The sequence below is a fragment of the Eumetopias jubatus genome, unplaced genomic scaffold, assembly GCF_037043125.1.
Source record: "Eumetopias jubatus isolate StellerSeaLion01/CBP00866 unplaced genomic scaffold, mEumJub1_p1.0 scaffold_6, whole genome shotgun sequence".
Lineage (NCBI taxonomy): Eukaryota > Metazoa > Chordata > Mammalia > Carnivora > Otariidae > Eumetopias > Eumetopias jubatus.
In genome coordinates, this window is record NW_028274812.1 from 148,417,095 (window position 1) to 148,429,006 (window position 11,912).

Sequence of the window (11,912 nt, forward strand, 5' to 3'; positions counted from 1 at the left end):
AAAAAAGTAGAAAAATCCCAAATGCACAAACTAACCTTACACCTAAAGAAGCTGAAGAAAGAACAGCAAACAAAACCTAAACCAAACAGGAGAAGAGAAATAATAAAGATTAGAACAGAAATCAATGAAATAGAAACCAGAAAAACAGTAGAACAAATCAAGGAAACTAGAAGCTGGTTCTTTGAAAGAATTAATAAGATCGATAAACCACTGGCCAGACTTATCCAAAAGGAAAGAGAAAGGACCCGAATTAATAAAATCATGAATGAAAGGGAAGAAATCATGACTAACACCAAGGAAATAGAAACAATTATTAGAAATTATTGCCAGTAACTATATGCCAACAAATTAAGCAACGTGGAAGAAATGGATGCCTTCCTGGAAACTTATAAACTACCAAAACTGGAACAGACCAATACCAGTAAGGAAATTGAAACAGTAATCAAAAACCTCCCAAAAAACAAGAGTCCAGGGCCAGATGGCTTCCCAGGGGAATTCTACCAAACATTTAAAGAAGAAATAATACCTATTCTACTGAAGCTGTTTGAAAAATAGAAATGGAAGGAAAACTTCCAAACTCATTCTATGAGGCCAGCATTACCCTGATCCCAAAACCAGACAAATATCCCATCAAAAAGGAGAATTACAGACCATTATCCCTGATGAACATGGATGCCAAAATACTCGACAAGATCCTAGCCAATAGGATCCAACAATACATTAAAAGGATTATCAATCATTACCAGGATTTATTCCTGGGATGCAAGGGTGGTTCAAAATTCACAAATCAACCAACATGATAGAGCACATTAATAAAAGAAAAGAACCATATGATCTTCTAAGTTGATGCAGAACAAGCATTTGACAACATACAGCATCCTTTCCTGATTAAAACTCTTGAAAATATAGGGATAGAGGGAACATACCTCAATAACTTAAAAGCCATCTATGAAAACCCCACAGCGAATATCATCCTCAATGGGGAAAAAATGAGAGCTTTTCCCTTAGGGTCAGCAACACGACAGAGATGCCCACTCTCACCACTATTGTTCGACATAGTACCAGAAGTCCTAGCCTCAGCAATCAGACAACAAAAAGAAATAAGACATTCAAATTGGCAAAGAAGAAGTCAAACACTCCCTTTGCAGATGACATGATACTTTATGTGGAAAACCCAGAAGACTCCACCCTCAAATTACTAGAACTCATACAGCAATTCAGCAATGTGGCAGGATACAAAATCAATGCACAGAAATCAGTTGTTTTTCTGTACACAAACAATGTAACCGTAGAAAGGGAAATTAAGGAATCTATTCCATTTACAATAGCACCAAAATCATAAGATACATTGGAATAAACCTAACCAAAGAGGTTAAGGATCTGTACTCTAAAAACTACAGAACACTTATGAAAGAAATGGAGGAAGACACAAAGAGATGGAAAAACATTCCATGCTCATGGACTGGAAGAATAAACATTGTTAAAATGTCTATGCTGCCCAGAGCAATCTATACTTTCAATGCCACCCTTATTAAAATACCATTGACATTGGGCGCCTGGGTGGCTCAGTTGGTTAAGCGACTGCCTTCGGCTCAGGTCATGATCCCGGAGTCCCGGGATCAAGTCCCACATCGGGCTCCCGGCTCGGCGGGGAGCCTGCTTCTCCCTCTGACCTTCTCCCCTCTCATGCTGTTTCTCTCTCTCTCTCTCTCAAATAAATAAATAAAATCTTTAAAAAAAAATACCATTGACATTTTCCAAAGAGCTGGAACAAACAATCCTAAAATTTGTATGGAACCACAAAAGACCCCGAATCACCAAGGGAATGTTGAAAAAGAAAAACAAAGCTGGGGGCATCACATTGCCTGACTTCGTGCTATATTACAAAACTGTAATCACCAAAACAGCATGGTATTGGCACAAAAACAGACACATAGATCAATGGAACAGAATAGAGACTCCAGAAATGGATTCTCAACTCTATGGTCAACTAATCCAGGAAAAACTACCCAATGGAAAAAAGACAGTCTCTTCAATAAATGGTGCTGGGAAAATTTGACAGCCACATATAGAAGAATGAAACTGGACCATTCTCTTATACCATACACAAAGATAAACTCAAAATGGATGAAAGACCTCAATGTGAGACAGGAATCCATCAAAATCCTAGAGGAGAACTTAGGCAGTGACCTCTTTGACATCGGCCACAGCAACTTCTTGCTAGACATGTCTCCAAAGGCAAGGGAAACAAAAGCAAAAATGAACTATTGGGACCCCATCAAGATAAAAAGCTTCTGCACAGCAAAGGAAACAGTCAACAAAACCAAAAGACAACCAACAGAATGGGAGAAGCTATTTGCAAATGACATATCAGATAAAGGGTTAGTATCCAAGATCTATAAAGAACTTCTCAAACTCAAAACCCAAAAAGACAAAGAATCCAGTCAAAAAATGGGCAGAAGACATGAACAGACACTTCTCCAAAGAAAATACACAAATGGCTAACAGACACATGAAAAAATGCTCATCTTCATTAGCCATCAGGGAAATTCAAATCAAAACCACAATGAGATACCACCTTACACCAGTTAGAATGGCAAAAATTAACAAGGCAGGAGACAACAAATGTTGGAGAGGTTGTGGAGAAAGGGGAACCCTCCTACACTGTTGGTGGGAATGCAAGTTGGTACAGCCACTTTGGAAAACAGTGTGGAGGTTCTTCAAGACAAATAGAGCTACCCCACAACCCAGCAATTGCACTACTGGGTATTTACCCTATAGATACAGGTGTAGTGAAAAGAAGGGGCACCCACGCCCCAACGTTCATAGCAGCGATGTCCACAATAACCAAACTGTGGAAAGAGCCGAGATGCCCTTCAACAGATGAATGGATAAAGAAGATGTGGTCCATATATACAATGGAATATTACTCAGCCACCAGAAAGGATGAATATCCACCATTTGCATCGACATGGATGGAACTGGAGGGGGTTATGCTAAGGGAAGTAAGTCAAGCAGAGAAAGTCAATTATGATATGGTTTCATTTATTTGTGGACCATAAGGAATAGCGTGGAGGACATTAGGAGAAGGAAGGGAAAAACGAGGGGGGAGGTAATCAGAGGGAGAGATGAACCATGAGAGACTATGGAGTCCAGGAAACAAACTTGAGGGTTTAGGAAAGGGAGGTAGGGGGATGGGGTAACAGGGTGATGGGCATTAAGGCGGGCACATGATTTGATGAGAACTGGGTGTTACTTGCAACTGATGAATCAGTGAACACTACATCAAAAACTAATGATGTACTATATGTTGGCTAATTGAATTTAAATTTAAAAAAAAGAAGAAGACACAGTATATACGTGACAGGAAATCACTTCCCAGTGTGCAATCGGACTGCACTCCCTCTGCCAGGTGAACAACAGTTAAGGTTACAGGGTTAAGCTTTTTTGATCTGCTCCCTCAAAATCCATAAAGCCAGTCTAATCAGGCAAAATACCAGTGACTCCCCTTTTGGAACATTCTACGTTCACAGAATCTGGTGTGCCACCCGCCCCAAGCTGTGCCCTGACTGTCCAGGACCATGAAGGCTCTGTGAGAAACTGCCCGCTGGGAGCCACAGTGGCTCCCAAATCCCTGACTCTTGACAAGTCTGTCCAAGGTATCTCACAGCTGGAAGGGAAAGGGCTGGCCGCGCCAGGCGGCCATACGGCTGTTCTGGTCAGGCCACACGCAGCGCTTAGAGGGTCACTACCTGTCTTGGCGGGCTAGGGGGCTGTGAGCAAGGAGGCGCCTTGAACCACACCGATGTGGAGCATCACAACCTCGCATGCACCTGTTAAATTCCCCAGCAGCAGGCAGCTCAGGACCTGGCTGGGGGTTGTCAAGACCCAGGCTGGCCAGAGCAGGGGCCCGGAGGTGCCTGGGTGGTCGGGGGCCAAGGGCTTGTCCTAACGCTGAACGGCAGGGGCGCGTTCCCAGCGGGGCCCTGGTAGAGGACACAGGATTCAACCGGCGCCGGGGAGTTCCAGGAGCCCCAGGAAGGCAGCACCTGCAGACTGGCTGCTCACTGCGCCCAGGCCTGTGGCAGTCCACAGGTGTCCACCTGCGCGGGAACCTGAGGCTGCGCAGACGCAGTGCGGCCGGCAGCCACAGGTGTCCACCTGCGCGGGAACCTGAGGCTGCGCAGACGCAGTGCGGCCGGCAGCCACAGGTGTCCACCTGCGCGGGAACCTGAGGCTGCGCAGACGCAGTGCGGCCGGCAGCACCCTTCCCCGGGGAGGCTGCCCAGCCCTCCACTCTCCGCCGCGCTGACTTGCGTTGGAAAGAGGCGGTGACCCCGAGCGTCGTCCCTCTTCTGCGGGCAGAGCCCTGGACCCGGGTGGGGTGGGAACGGCGGTCAGGTGAGACCCCGGGCAAGTCCCCTCCAACCCGAAGAACTCCGACGGACTTGGAGGAGGGGGAAGAGGGCAACGATGCTTAAGCCCGAATCCCAGCTTCACCCTACCCTGACCCCAACCCCGACCCCTGACCCTCAGCCAGCCCTAGTCTCCACCCTCTAACACTCAGCTCACCCGAGGCCTCCGACCGGATCCTCTGACCCCTAGCCCCGGACCCTGACCCCCTTACGAGCCCCTAACCCTCCCTCCCAGCCCCGCGCCCCCGCACCCCGACCACGGGTGCCTAACCCCGAGACTATGCTGGGGCTGCCTGAGGCGCCTCATATACAAGCGGATCCCGCCGTCTCGGAGTAGTGGGGCCGTAGCTCCCTGGATCGAGGCCCAGAGCCCAGAAAATCGGAAAGTAGCGACAGTTGGCGGAGAGGGCCGAGGCAGGACGTGTGCAGTGCCGAGGACTGACGGAGCGGGCCGAGTGGCGGCGGGGAGGGCCGAGGCAGGACGTGTGCAGTGCCGAGGATTGACGGAGCGGGCCGAGTGGCGGCGGGGAGGGCCGAGGGACGGCGAGGGCCCTGTCGAGGATTGACGGAGCGGGCCGAGTGGCGGCGGGGAGGGCCGAGGGACGGCGAGGGCCCTGTCGAGGACTGACGGAGCGGGCCGAGTGGCGGCGGGGAGGGCCGAGGGACGGCGAGGGCCCTGTCGAGGATTGACGGAGCGGGCCGAGTGGCGGCGGGGAGGGCCGAGGGACGGCGAGGGCCCTGTCGAGGATTGACGGAGCGGGCCGAGTGGCGGCGGGGAGGGCCGAGGGACGGCGAGGGCCCTGTCGAGGATTGACGGAGCGGGCCGAGTGGCGGCGGGGAGGGCCGAGGCCCTGTCGAGGATTGACGGAGCGGGCCGAGTGGCGGCGGGGAGGGCCGAGGGACGGCGAGGGCCCTGCCGAGGATTGACGGAGCGGGCCGAGTGGCGGCGGGGAGGGCCGAGGGACGGCGAGGGCCCTGTCGAGGATTGACGGAGCGGGCCGAGTGGCGGCGAAGCGCGCCGAGGGTCTACCGAGAGGGCGTAGGAGGGCTGAAGGACCGAGTGCTGACGGACGCTCGGGAGGACGGACGGGAACGGCCGCAGGCGCGCGGAGAGGCCCCGAATGCTCGCTGCGGCTCCAGGTGGAGGGAAGGAGCCTGCTTGGGCGGTGAGGGCCGAGGACTGACAGAAGGAACGAGGGCCGGCGCGGGGGCGACGGGTTCGGGGCCCGCAGGCAGGCCTCTCACGCGGCCCGGCACACAGGCCGTCGCGGGTCCGGGCGTGGCTTGCGGCGCGGCTGCGGGAACCGGGCGATGGCACTTGTTTGGGCTCCGTGACGTGCTGTGTCCGTCCGTGGGCCGCGAGTGCCGGTTGTGCGGGCGCTCCCCCGCCCGAGTCCCGGGCCGGGGCGGTCGCGCGCCCTCCCCCGCGCAGTGCCCCGGAGCGTCCCCGCGGCTCCCGGGGAGAGAGGCAGGCCTCCGGGCGGAGCCGACGGGGCCGGGACGCGCTGGGACGCGGCGCCGCCAGGGCTCCGTGGGGCCCGCCCGGCCCGGGGAGGGCCGCGCGCCGCGCGCTGAAGCACGTGCCGGCCGTCGCCCCGACGTCGGGGACGAGAGCGGCCAGGCCTGGGGCGGCGCGCGGCCCGCACCGTCGGGTTCCCAACGGGAATGAACCTTCCGGGAGGACGCGGGAAGCCCTTGTCCCATTCCTAACCGAAAACCCCAACAAAAAACCCTGCTTCAGCAGGATAATGCTAACCTTAGAAATAAAACAAAGTTGTTTTGCCAGCAGAAAATGATTTGGGGACTAGCAGAACCGCCATTGAGGACCAGCGAGCGATGAAGACGCCCTCAGCCAGTCCAACAGGCGAAGGAAGGGAGTTCCATTTTATGGAAAAGAACCGCCATTGAGGACCAGCGAGCGATGAAGACGCCCTCAGCCAGTCCAACAGGCGAAGGAAGGGAGTTCCATTTTATGGAAAAGAAGGAAGTCGGGAAGTGTTGATTTGAACAAAAGTCCGACTGACGCGCACAGGTAGGCACCGGATTCTCACCCTTCTCCCCATTTTGTTGTCGGTGCTCCTCGGTTCCCTTCCGGTCCGCACGGCGCCCACCGTAGCGCTGTGCCACCCTCAGCGTCGTCTCCAAGGGCACGGCTCCCCAGAGGCTGGGCCCCTCGCCCCGTACGGGCCAGCAGCTTGACGGTGTCCACTGCCGTTCGGGCTTCCTGCCAGAGGAGGGCGGGGGCGGGGGGTCGTGCGCAAAGCGCGGTCCGCTGTGAGTGCTGCCCGCGCGGCCGCGGAGGCCTGTGTCCAGTGCAAGGAGGCCAGTCTAAGCTGGGCTCTGGCCCCAAAGGCCTCCCCAGCAGCCCGGTTGCCCGGTGGCTATCCCTGAGTGCGGCGCGGTGACGGCCCCGCCTTCCACCCAGTCCATGGGTTTTGCGGGGCTGCAGTGCATCCGCGGCGGACCGTGCTGGGAGTCTCCAGTTACCAAGCCCTAAGGACCGGTGGCGCTCCTAGGGGTCCTCGGAAGAGTGCTGCGCTCTGTGTTCCGGCCCACACCTGCTAACTGCGGTTCTAGCGTCAGACGCAATGTCTTTTCGAGGCTCCTTTTTCTCTTGCTAGTGCTTTTTCTGTTTATCTGTCTAATAAGGATCTCATTAGCATTAACCTTTGAATGGAAAAAATATTCCAAAGAGAAGCAGTCCGAGCACAAAAATAGACACATAAATCGATGAAAGAAAATAGAGATTCCAGAAATAAATCCACACTTTTCTGGTCAATTGATCTAGGACAAAGGAGGCAAGCATATACAATGGAAAAAGTTCTCTTCAACAAATTGTGTTGGGAAAACTGAACAAGCAAAGCTACATGTAAAAGAATGAAGGTGGACCACTTTCTGACACCACACACAGCAATAAACTCAGAACGTATTAAAGACCTAAATGTGAGACCCAAAACCATAAATTTCCTAGGAGAGAGCACAGGCAGTAATGTCTCTGACACCGGCCATAACATTTTTCTAGATATGTCTCCTGAGGCAAGGGAAACAAAAGCAAAATTAAACTATTGGGACTACATGAAAATAAAAATCTTTGCACAGCAAAGGAAGCCATCAGCAAAACAAAAAGGCAACCTAGGGAATGGGAGGAGATATTTGCAAATGACATATCCAATAAAGGGTTAATACCTAAAATACAAAGAATTTATACAACTCAACACACACACAAAAACCCAAATAATCCAATTAAAAATGGGCAGAGGACCTAAATCAACATTTTTCCAAAGAAGACAGACACATGAAAAAATGCTCAACATTACTGATCATCAGGGAATGCAAATGAAAACAACAATGAGATATCACTATATATCTATCAGAATGGCTAAAAGAAAAAACACAAGAAATAATGAGTTGGTGAAGATATGGGGAAAAAAGGAACACTCAATGCACAGTTGGTGGGAATGCAAACTACTGCTGCCACTATGGAAAACAGTATGGAGTTTCCTGAAAAAATTAGAAATAGAATTACCATATGATCCAGTAATTCCACTACCGGGTATTTACGCAAAGAAAACAAAAACACTAATTTGAAAAGACATATGCACCCCTATGTTTATAGCAGCATTATTTGCAACAGCCAATATATGGAAGCAGCCCAAGTGTCCATCAGTAGATGAATGAACAAAGATGTGAGGTACGTACACACACACACACACACACACACACACACACACACACACACACACACTGGAAGACCATCCGGCCATAAAAACGTACACACACACACACACACACACACACACACACACACACACACACACACTGGAAGACTATCCGGCCATAAAAACGTACACACACACACTGGAAGACTATCCGGCCATAAAAACGTACACACACACACACACACACACACACACACACACACACACTGGAAGACTATCTGGCCATAAAAACGTACGTACACACACACACACACACACACACACACACACACACTGGAAGACTATCCGGCCATAAAAACGTACACACACACACACACACACACACACACACACACACACTGGAAGACTATCCGGCCATAAAAAAAAAAGAATAAAATCTTGCCATTTGCAACAACATGGATACACCTAAAGGATATAATGTTAAGTGAAAGAAGTCAGAGAAAGACAAATACCATATGATTTCACTCTTGTGTGGAATTTAAGAAACAAAACAGATGAATAAACAAACAAACAAAAAAACCCCACACTCTTAAATATATTGAACAAACTGATGGTTGCCAGAGAGGATTTGGAGGGGGTGGGGGAAATGGATAAAGGTGATGAAGATGTGCAAACTTCCAGTTATAAAACTAATAAGTCATGGGCATGAAAAGTACAATGTAAGGAATGTATCCAATAATATTGTGATAATGTTGTTTGGTGATGACAGTGACACTTATTGTGATCAGTCAGAAATGTATAGAATTATTGAATCATATTGTACATCTAAACCTAGTATAAAACTGCATATTAAAGTATACTTAAATTTTAATAAAATAATTTTAAAAAGAGCAGTTCCACCACTGTCTTGCTAGCTTCTGACCCTGTTCTTTAGTAATTACTCATATTTTGGTTCACTTTTTTTTTTTTTTAGAAGTAAAATGTTAATTTTATTGTTGGCTGAATGATCTGTGTAGTAAAACCTCTTCATTTATTTCCTCTTCGCAAAGTCTGGTAAAATTTATGTGGTTCATTAATTTACAGAGCATATTTCTTTGTAGGAAAGTGAACACAAAAGTATGCTGGGTCCTGCTTTTAAGGTGAGCACTGATTGGAGCTGTCTTGCTCCTTTTCGGCTGCTGTAACAGAATACTGTAAACTGGGTGTCTCATAAACAGAAATTTCTCACAGTTCAGGAAGCTGGGAAGTCCAAGATCAAGGCGCCAGCACATTCAATGTCTGGTAAGAGCCTGCTTCCTGGTTCATAGGAGGCCGTCTTGTGTCCTCAAGCAGAAGGTGAGGAAGCTCTCTGGGTCTCTTTCACAAGGCACGAAGCCCATTTGAGAGAGCTCTTCTTTCCAAAGAGCCTGCCTCCAAATACCATCACACTGGGGGTTACGTTTCAACATGTGATTTTGGGGAGGATGCAAACATTGTTTATACCAGAAGGCCAGACTACCTGTGCAGATGGCCAGTATCATTACCTTCACTTAGTCTGCCATGTTTTTAAGAATCCCTGAGGGACAAAGGGCACCAGGAGGACACAAAGAAAAAGGACAATGGTACAAATCAAATAGGGTAGGCTCCAAGCAGCTCTTGGCCTGGACTGAAGATAGCCCATGTAGTCTAGGAAGCTCTCCTGTGTCATGGTAATACAGATGGAATATGTATGAACCTGCCAGGTTTCGTAAGAAAGTTAACAGGGTTTCCTTCTTCATTACTGATGGAATGTTGAGAACAAACCATAGCTTTCAAGTCCTGGTTCCTTTCTGGATTTGCTAGTCTCTATCCTTTATCAAAATCTTTCTTTTCTTTTCTTTTTCTCCAATTGTTCCAGCCTGGTCTTAGCTGGGCTGGGCTAATTCAAGGGAAGAAGAAGTCTTGTTTCAAAGTTGGGCCCGAGAGCCGTTAACAAGGCAAGAGCACCTTCTTGTGGCTGAGCGGCAGGATAGCAAGAAACGTTAGCTCCTGGATCTACCCCAGGGGAGAAATGCCAGGAAATGACTTGTGGGTAGTATAAGCTTTGGAGTTCTCTTATCAGTAAGGTAGATCACATTTTCCTTAGATCATTTCTTTAGCGCCACAGGGTTACAGACCATGAGGTCTGAAGTGCAAAGAAACTATCTTTTTTTAAATCATGAATGTATTTTCGCATGACTATCGTATGCAATTTTGTTGTCACTAAAGTCATCAGATATGTTAGAGTGGTATTTTTTTTTTGCCTTAGTGTATGACAGGAAAACAATATTTAAATCAATATAGGTAAAATAGTCTCTACTAGCATTGTTTATCTGAAAGTGTTGCATAAACAATAGTAAGAGGAAGGACATTTAGTCTGTACTTTCAAATGGGGCTTGATCATTTACAAGTTGTTCACTGGCAGATTTTTTTCACCAAGTCTGTATAGATTATAATCTGTTTAATGAAAGATTAGAAACAATGAAGTTAATTGTTTTTCCCTCTCCAGCATTTGCTTTAAGAGAAAAATCTTGAATTGGTAGGGATTTCTGATGCCAGAAAATAATGAAATGTTAAGAGAGTATTTAGCAATCAGGGTGGCTTAGCTCATGATAATCAGCATATGGACAATTACAATTTGCATTCCAGTTACTGAAGCTGAGAAAGCCTTGCTCAGGTTGAACATACGGTGAGTAGAAGATCTCTTTTTCTAAGAAATAAGATGGAGAGAGTCTTTGGAGAATGGCTTCACTGAATTGGTAAGTTAGCTTTCTCCGGATTTTGGTGATTTCCCCAGTTCTTCCATAATTCCTCAGTGCTCTGGCCATTTTCTGGTAAGTCATGGTCTTCCGGTTGCCTTTTCTTTTCCCCCAAAGTTGGGCAAGTTTTTCTTTGTTTTTTGACACAAACTGAAAGATGCCTTTGGTTTTATCTACCCACTGAATACAAGATGCCATCTCAGGATTACACAGGGATTCATGAAGGTATTCGAACAGTCGGAGCTTCTTCCTGCCTTTTCCTCCCTTTTGATGGAGAACAGCAGGTTGTACCAGTTGGTTTTCAGGGATATTTGGCAGAGATGGATGAGTATTTCCTTCAAAATAGAGGTCCGCAGCACTGTTTATTACTGTTCTCCAATTATAGACAGGTCCTCTGTAGGCAGCACACCATAGCAGTTGGAATTTCCTCTAACATGAGAGCAGTGGTTGATGAAAGCCAGGTAATTTTTGTAATCTGGAGAGTACTGAAGATCTCCGGCTGAATGTTGCCTCAGCACCTCAAAAGCATCTTCAAAGGCTTGTCCCAGCTTGTCTTGTTCAACACAGGACTGCATGCTTCATTAATATATTGACAATTCTGAAAAAGACAGGAAGACACTTCAACCCTTTACAAAGATGTTTCATTAATATCAGAATCGTTAAGACAGAACTGTCCTCACTTTTATTTCTAACCAAAATCATTGGAACATTCTCTGTATCCTGAACCCATAACATCTGTTCCCTTGGGTCCTGTAAGTTGTTAAACACAGACAAAGAACGTGTAATAGAATATGCAGGTTACAATCCTTGGCCACTTATCATACAGAATAATTGTGGTTCCAAATGGGTTTATCTCTGTTATGTGGAGGATTTCAATGTACATTGTTGGCATTCTGTTTCAACTTGCTTGTATTGATGGATACAGACACAGGATATAAGATTCTTGTATTGTTTGGTCATATTTTTCAACACAATGTTATTATACAGCTGAACTATCAAAGCAGATTTCCCCACATCTCCCAAACCTAGTTGAAGTGTGGGAGCTTCCTCTTAGTTAACTAGCATCTGCTCCCATGTCTTGA

The 11,912-nt window shown here is 47.9% G+C and overlaps 1 long non-coding RNA gene and 1 pseudogene across 1 annotated transcript; one reads left to right on the forward strand and one right to left on the reverse strand.

Moving 5' to 3' along the window:
- The first annotated feature begins 5,408 nt into the window (after window positions 1-5,408).
- LOC148164220 (uncharacterized) lies at window positions 5,409-8,964 on the forward strand. The gene is made up of 2 exons (XR_015768424.1): window positions 5,409-5,581; window positions 6,205-8,964. It is a non-coding gene; the product is annotated as an uncharacterized LOC148164220 (long non-coding RNA).
- Window positions 8,965-10,656: 1,692 nt separating this feature from the next.
- On the reverse strand, window positions 10,657-11,490 carry LOC148164221 (transcription factor Spi-C pseudogene; annotated as a pseudogene).
- Window positions 11,491-11,912: the final 422 nt, after the last annotated feature.